At 35.6% G+C, this 8,798-nt stretch overlaps 1 long non-coding RNA gene across 2 annotated transcripts; it reads left to right on the plus strand.

The window, feature by feature from the left end:
* Positions 1-305: 305 nt before the first annotated feature.
* LOC122024386 lies at positions 306-4,876 on the plus strand. Of its 2 annotated transcripts, none has more exons than XR_006123412.1 (8): positions 306-677; positions 1,170-1,247; positions 1,339-1,437; positions 2,073-2,404; positions 2,553-2,762; positions 2,857-2,953; positions 3,686-3,828; positions 4,003-4,876. It is a non-coding gene; the product is annotated as an uncharacterized LOC122024386 (long non-coding RNA). The 2 variants fall into 2 exon arrangements; XR_006123411.1 differs by having other exon boundaries at positions 308-677; positions 2,558-2,762.
* Positions 4,877-8,798: the final 3,922 nt, after the last annotated feature.

Here is an 8,798-nt window from a genome sequence, read left to right on the forward strand (position 1 = left end):
GCTTGAATATAAACCTTTGGTAATATCATAGCCACATCTTGATTGTTTGAAAAAAAATCCTGAAAACTCTTAAGAGGCTTTTGTAGGGATCTTCATTGCAGTCAGAGCACAACGGCTCAATTAGTTTGCAATTCAGCCCCCTTTATTCTTATATCTCAACATATTCTTAGGATTTAGAGCAGGGTTTGTCACTGGGGTACATCAACGTGACTCGGGAGTTAGGGGGTCCACCAGGGGTCAGTGGGGCCCACTGTGGTTGTCGGTGAGTCACGTTGGGGGGCAGTGCTGACGATCGAATCGCCACTCCTCTCGCGTTTTCTCTCTTGCTCCTGTTCGCATTCCTATTCATTCACTTCTTCCTCAGCTCTCGCGGTCTCTCCTTTCGTTGATGTTGTCCCATCCCTCGCATAGCTCTCCTCCCCGCTCTCATGGCCCTCGATTACACCCGTTGTTGCTCCGGATTGCGAGCTCAAGTGTAGGGTTTGGGTTTTCAATGTCCGCTTCCTCCATGTTTTTTTTGTCCACATCTTTGCCTTCTTCGGCGCCTGTAGCGGCGCCAGCGACCAAGATTTGCTTCAACACTCAGTGGAAGGAGTTTACAGAGGATCATATAACGCCTTGTAGGAGGGGCTAGTGCCTCGGCTCAGGAGCGATAGCCGAGCTCTGCACCACTGCTCGTACGTCTTCTCTAACTCACCCACCCTAGCACTTCATCTTGCGGTCCATTTATTCAAAATTTGTTTTTTTCCTGTTTATATTGTTCAAAAGAATGGGTTGGGTTATTCGAGATTCTAGTGTTCTGGGGCTAGATTTGATTTCCTGTGAGCCTCCGCGGCGCTGGTTGTTCTTTCTTTCAACTTTTTGTTCCTTTTGAATGTTATATCAGTTCATTTATTGTCTTATGATGACGTACATGCTAAATTGGAGTTATAATTTTGCGACCATGCGAAATTGTCACAGGAAAGAGTCACTTGTTTGAGTTTATTTTTCTTAAACAGTTTTTGTGTTTAATAAATTGTGAGTCAGGTTTAAACGGATGATATTTTCTGCTTCAGATACGCGATAAGGGAATAAATTTTGATCTTTTTTATTGTTCAAATTTTCTCTCCCATCAACTGTGTCATTGGTATATAGAAATCTCCATCTTTTTTTCCTTTTTGCCACTGTAGATCTGCGTTTGAGCAAGGAATCTTCTGCGAGATGTTTCATTCCAATGATTCTGGTTGGAGGAACTGTGAGACAGCAAGGTTGGAGATATCTGTTTTTAACTACTTGTGGGATGGACTGAAGTCTGCAGTTATTTGTGCCGTATACTTTATTATATTTTCCTATTTGCAGAGAGTGCATTGTTGGTGTATCACATCAGCTCAGTCTTATGGTTTTCTTGACACGGGGGGAATTGAGTGCATTCCATGCCCTAGGAAAGCTCTAGCAACGGTGAGCTGCAAAAAGCCTGGTCCTATCACTTCCATGCAGTACTTAATTACTTATCTTTCCCTTCTATTGGCTTCAGTATAAAATTGTATGAGCAACAACACAAAATGTGATTCACTCAAACCTTTTGTCTTTATCTAGAAATCTTCTTGAATTCTTTGTTGGTCCAAGATTTTTGTCAATTATATGATATGAGAGCATGAAATCAAAATGAGAGATAATGCAATTAACTGGAAACATGCTAACTGGTATAGTTGCCGCTGACTGTTTTCTTTTCAAAACTGAATGTACTCAGGATGATTTTGTTAATTTAGGTAATTTGTATCTTGCTTCTCAAACATCTATACTTGGAGAATTGGTACAATTGACTATGGAAGTAGGGGTCTCAGAATAGCCTTGCATGACTCTATTGTTGTGTCTCCATGTTGGGAGATCATTTGGTTGCTGTACAACTATTGTATTCTACTGAATCTCTTTTAATCTGTCAACACAGTTATTTATTTATTTTATTCATGCGCCTCTTAAACTCATTTCATGCCATGAGACTACAAATATAGATATCCAAGTATTATTTTTTCAGATACGTTGGACTTTTGCTTCTTGGCTTCTTGATTTCTTTCTGATGCATATGTTTCTAGGCACCAAATCAAATATCATCTTCTCTGATGTTTGTGCAACAACATGTGCCTGAAAGGAGAGATTCACTTGCTAAATCCTGGAGATCAATGGCTAATCCATTGTCTGGACAGTGGCGTCAAGTTTCGCATATGTGGAATATGACAATGCAGTCTGATTTGCAACAAAGATTATCACATGAATTTGATAGACCTAGTAGATTGAGAAATTGGCACCTGGAGGTCTCCATTCTATTGCAACACACGAAAAGAAATTTCAGCCAGAGAGAAAATTTTCTACCGACCTTGACAAATTTCTTACTTGAGAAAATCATCCTATGTCTACAAGGAAATCAGTAAGTGCAGACCCCTGCTCTACCAGTTCCATAGTAAACTTTGATGCAAAACTAAATTCATCTATCAAATAGCAACAATTACTTATTGCAAAAGAAAACTCGTCTATACTTATTGGCCTCTCATCTTCCTTTCCATCATCAAATGGAGTAAAGGATCCGATGAAGCTTTCGCTACTCCATTATCAAAGCAGTTTTACCCACAGTGTGTGAATGAAACTGAACTGCAATCTCAAATGCGCAATGGAGAACTCGAGTTGATGTTTATCCACAGACACAATTGCTTCCACGATAGTGGCCTAGGATAACAAATCAAGAGCTACAACAAATATCTGGCGAGTCTCCTATTTTATGTGTTTTGGTTAGTACTTATCACTCTTACCTTGATGTACTTATTTATGATGCTCTTCCCTATCCCTTCAGTGTTACTGAAGTCTTTATTTAACTGTTAAAAGTCTACAATCCTCCATCACTCCCTTGTTTGAAAAGATGTTAAGTGCTAGTGATGCTGGGCAGATTGGACGACTTGTGCTTCCAAAGAAATGTCCAGAGGTAACTTCATCTTTTTAGTATTCAATACTAGAAACTTTGGCCACAGTGTCCTCCCTTAAGTTCATGAAACTATGAGTCTCTTTGTTATAATTCTAAAATTTGATGTTGCTACAAAATGGCTGATTCTCCAGCAAAGTTTGATGATGGCCAACTACAATAGAGCAATACGTTTCAGGCCAAGGGAATTAGATCTCCTTAAGAGTCTACTTTTTCCTACTTCATTATTGTTTTAGGACTGGCCATTTGAATACCTGAATTATTTATACAACATATTATTTGTTTCACACTATACTTCACAGCTTTTAAAAATAGTGGCTTTATGAACTTTTGAATGACATTAAACTCATTGTTGGTTTCACTTTGCATGAAATACATTACATAGCTACTGGATGGGGATCTAATTTTGTTAGCTATATACATAACAAAAATAACAATTTATTTTACTGACATGGATACTATTGTGCCGTTGAACTCTATGAAAGGTTATATTGCTAATAATATCCAATCCTTTTTAATTTTGTTAAATAGAGTTCTCTTTTGTGTCCCTCCACCCTTCAAACCATCTTAATCCATTTCATCTCATTTTATCAAATTAGCTTTAAACATGTGGACAAATGTTAGTTTTTGTTTGACCCACCTGAAGCTTTTATTTAGAGAATTACTTTAGTTTCTTTGATGGTCTTCTTGTTGGCTATTTTTTCATCATAGTCATACTTCGCTGCAATTTCTCAGCCTGAAGAACTTCCTGTAAAAGTTCAGAATGCAAGTGGAAAAGATTGAATATTCCAATTCAATTTTGGCCTAACAACAGTGGATGTATGTTTTGGAGGGCGTTACACCTTGTATTCAGGCAATGCAACTGCAAGCAGACACAGGTATTATTCTTATTGATTTAGATGATGATCTCTTGCACAAAGATATTGCTATTGATTGCTCCTATGGTTTCTCCAGATAATCTTTATTAGTCCTTGAGATCCTTTTCCTGCTTCTGACATGAGTAGTATATAGTTGAAGTGATTAATGATTTGAACTGAAACTCTTCTTTGTAGGAACTAAAGAAGCAAGTGTATTTACTACTGACATTGCTTTTGCTGATCTCTTGCACAAAGAAATTTTCCCCTCATGTTGCTCACCTCATTTCGGACGATACATGGTGTTTTAGATTTCAGATCCTTTTCCTGAATTTCTTATTTACGTCTCCAGTAGTATATACTTTGAGTTTCTTGGTTCTTTCCATGTCTGAAAACACCCGCTGGGCCAGAACTTTTAGATGTGTTTCGCCTGACAATGAGATAATTGGAATTGATTTAGGAACCACAAATTCTTGTATTTCTATTATGGAAGGAAAGGTTAGTCCCTTTGTTACTATTATTTTTAGTTCATCTGAAAATTAAATTATTTAACATGCTGTGCAGAATGTTAAAATTATAGAAAATTAAGAAAGAGCATGTACTACCCCTTCATTTATAGCTTTCAGCCACAATGGTGAAGTGCTTGTTGGAGCCCTAGCACAGCATATGTCACTCACAAATCTTACGAACATAATTTTTGCAACCAAGTAACTGATAATCTGTCACATCGATGATCCTCAAATGCAGAAAGAAATGAATATTGTTCCTTTTAAAACTGTCAAAGCACCTAACGGGGATGCATGGGTTGAAGCCCATGGTCAACAATTTTTTCCTAAATTGGTGCATTTATTAAGATGAAGGAAATTGCTGAGTCCTACCTTGGAAAATCCATTTCGAAGGTAGTGATTGCAATTTCTGCATATTTCTACAAAGGATGCCGGGAGGATTGTTGATCTTGATGTGCAAACAATTATCAATGAACCAACAACAATAACACTTGCGTTTGTAGCTAGGAGGATTGCTTGTTTTGACGTGCAAATAATTATCAATGAACACAATAATCAAACATTCTTTGTTGCACGTCAAGACAAGCAATCCTCCTAGCTACAAACGCAAGTGTTGCGATTGTTGGTTCATTGATAATTGTTTGCACATCAAGATCAACAATCCTCCCGGCATCCTTTGTAGAAATATGTAGAAATTGCAATCACTACCTTCGAAATGGATTTTCCAATCTTTATCTTAATAAATGCACAAATCTGGGAGAAAACTGTTGACCATGGGCTTCAACCCACACATCCCCATTAGATGACAGTTTTAAAAGGAACAATATTCATTTCTTTTTGCATTTGAGGATCATCGATGTGACGGATTATCAGTTGCTTGGTTGCAAAAATTGTGTTCGTAAGATTCGTGAGTGCCATATGCTGTGCTAGGGTTCCAGCAAGTACTTCACCATTGTGGCTGAAAGCCATAAATGAAGGGGTAGTACGTGCTCCTTCTTAATTTTCTATAATTTTAACATTCTGCATAGCATGTTAAATAATTTAATTTTCGGATGAACTGAAAATAGTGGTAACAAAGGGACTAACCTTTCCTTCCATAATAGAAATACAAGAATTTGTGGTTCCTAAGTCAATTCCAATTATCTCATTGCCGGGCGAAACACATCTGAAAGTTCTGTCTCAGCGGGTATTTTTAGATATCTGGAAAGAATCAAGAAACGCAAAGTATGTACTGCTGGAGACGTAAATAAGAAAAATACAGGAGAAGGATTTGAAATCCAAAACATCACGGCTCATAGCTCGAAGCATAACAAAAGCTGACTGATCAAAGAAAGAAAGAAGAGCTTCGCCTCAAACAGAAGCCGAATGATCAAAGAAAGAAAAAAAAAACACCATAACAGAAACCCCTAAACCCTCATGGTTGGAAGGATCACAGAAGCCGAACGATATAATCTTGGGGTTCCTAAAATGCCTAGTCCAGTAATTTTCTTACTTCTGTCCATTTCTGCAAAGCTGATATTATACTTTGTTATTGTCTCCTTTATTTTACTACCAAAGTTTGGTCTAAAATATCAATGAAATTTTAAGTGAATCTTATACAGTTCCTGAATAAGAATCCATGCAGCTATAGTAGTATATCCAGGGCCTATAGTTATGATTATACCAGATAATGGAACTAAATCATCATCAAAGATATAATTTTGATTTTGTGGAAATTTTGCCGATACAACTTCTAGGAACAAACTGATAATCATGATCAAGTGAAAAAATGATCTATATCTTTGAAAATTAAGCAAAGAATATCATTTTACATTGCGAGCCTCTAAATTTTCCCATAATTGATGAGAAATGCTCATGAAGTCTTGTTAGTCCCCATTCTTGATAGATTTTCTCCCTTTATTGAACTCTGTGCGAGCTATAACCACCACCATTATCATCATCATCAAGTGATGTAGGATCAACCTAAGATAATTTGTTGAGTTTAATGGGTTATAACTTTTGACTCGGTATTTGAACGAGACGTTTGGCTTGAATCGAAGCTCGTTCAGACTGTCAAATTGCGGATCTAAAAAATATCATTTAGGGTTTGTTCGGAGGCTCTGAATATCTTTTTTACTAATTTTAGTAATTTTTATTTTTTTGATATTTAGAGTATTTTTGGTAGTTTTGTCTATTATGAGTTAGGGTTTATGTATATAAACATGTATTTAGCTGTTTGAGGGATTGCTCTCTATTCTTGAATAAATTTTTTCTTTTTGATAAAACATAGAGGACAATGATTTTCTTTATTTTTTTTTTTGATTTCTCTTCTTATTCTCTCCCCCAAATCCTCATTCTTTTTAGCCCACAAAATAATCGCTATTCAGTCCAGTGCCATCAAGTCGTGTCAATCTCAGCTATTTAGTGTTGGTTATATTTATTTTATCCCTCCTTTGTACTTTGTGCAACTCTATATCTCTATTAATATCCAAATCTTTTATATCTCCTTAATAAATGTCAATCTCTGATATCCCAAACTCTGGGTTGATTGATTGTTTGCATGTATCCAGATTTCTGCAAAAGTTCTCTTATCATTTTCCCTTTTCATCAAAGATGTTCATCATGACTGAGCTAGAGTTTCTCTTTGCCATCCTTCTTGGTATAATACTTTCAAACATTTTCTAGCCGTTGAGAAATGTTGTAACTCCTTGAAAAGATCAAGGATCCCAGATACTTAGAAAATTACTTTCTTTGTTTTTAAATAGCAATACGGATTTTAGGTTTAGCTGAGTGGATTTACATGCCTCCATTTATATTTAGAAGCTCATGACATGTTACACAAGATGGATCCCAAAATTAGCATAACTTAGTATGGCAAATACACAATGCTTTCTAACTGATTCTGGATCATTTGCAGTTCTATTGTCACTTGTTCCTTTTCCCACTAAGTTCTAAATGATTTATTTGATAGTAATAAGAAAAGTTTCTCATATCTAGATTACTTAACATGTTTCCTACACATCAAATAGGGCTCAGGTGTATCTTCCAGAGGTAGATCTTGCTGTGGTTAATGCCACAACAACAATCAACTGGACATGCTTTCTCTGTATGGTCCCAATGAAATTGGAGAAGTGTCATCTCCGGTCGATGACAACTCATGGGCAGATTTTAGTGTATATTTTTTGGTATCTGCAAATATTGAAAAGAAATGAGTATTTTTTTTCCACTCCATTTTCTAAAACATTTTCCATCTTTAGGGGACTCATTAGTTAATAATTCATATCATCACTTATTGATGCTGATTCTTTTGTTTTTATAGTTTAGTCTTTGTGAGGGTCTTCTGCAAACTTTCATATATTGTTAATTGATTATTGACATATTGATCTCATTTTCTCGTTCGCAATTTGCAGCTGCAGAACTAACCAATACTTTGGACAATAAGAGCACCACTGAATCTGATGAAAACAAGAGTAATATTAAATCTGAAGTCGAGGGTTTAATTGGGGATTCGGTATCTTTGTCAAAAAATGAAACTACATCGGGATATGAGGATCTATTTAATGTGTTCAATTCATTGTTTGAACCTCCATTACAATCGGGATCAATTTGAGATTGTTTTAATATATTTATAATTATATAGGTAGAGATGTTCATTAGTTGTGATTTAATTATAAATTTTTTAAAATTTTGAATCATATTACGGATATGTGGGGTCTCACAGAAATATCTATTGTATACAGTCTTATTCTATTTTTTTTGTAAAAGATTATTTTCAGGATTCAAACTCATGACCTTTTGATCATAAAATAATAATTTTATCGTTGTACTAAGATTCCCTTTCTTTAAGATTTAATTATATACAATATTTAAATAGTGAATCTTTATTTATACAATAAATAGTACATATGATAAGGTGAAAGATGATGAAGAAATTAAATAACAACTATTGACTAAAAAGTAATGAAATGAGTTTATGGTAAAGGGTAAGGTTGAGTTTCACTTGCTAAGAGCATCCAAAGTTTTTTGAACTCATGAAGATACCTCGGAGGTAAAACTGATAACATGAAATTTCATAAATCAATTAAGCAATCTTCGATTAGAAAAAGGTTAGAAGGTTGTGCAATTGCATGTGAAGTTGAAAGAGATTCTCATCGGTCATAGCAACCTCAAGGAAGTAAGCACAAATCGAATCGAGACATGCTCAGATATGCACTCAATACATTTCTAAATACTCAAAAATGGATATCAATCGTATATTGCTATTATATTTCCAAGAATCTCAAAGTAGTTTAGAAGATATCTTTTCTACCATGAAATTACACGGATCTAGAGTGTAGATATGAAAGAAATAGAGAAGACGAATCACAACTTATCTCTAAAAGCAAAGCAGAACGAGTCAGATTTGAAGTCTTAATGGATGGAGATGAATAAGTATACTTGGTAAAGAAAATAAAGAAATATTTTAAGACTTGAGGGTCACATCATGGACAATAGCACTAAGTTTAAGAG

The sequence above is a fragment of the Zingiber officinale genome, chromosome 9B (assembly GCF_018446385.1).
Source record: "Zingiber officinale cultivar Zhangliang chromosome 9B, Zo_v1.1, whole genome shotgun sequence".
In the NCBI taxonomy this organism is placed as follows: Eukaryota; Viridiplantae; Streptophyta; class Magnoliopsida; order Zingiberales; family Zingiberaceae; genus Zingiber; species Zingiber officinale.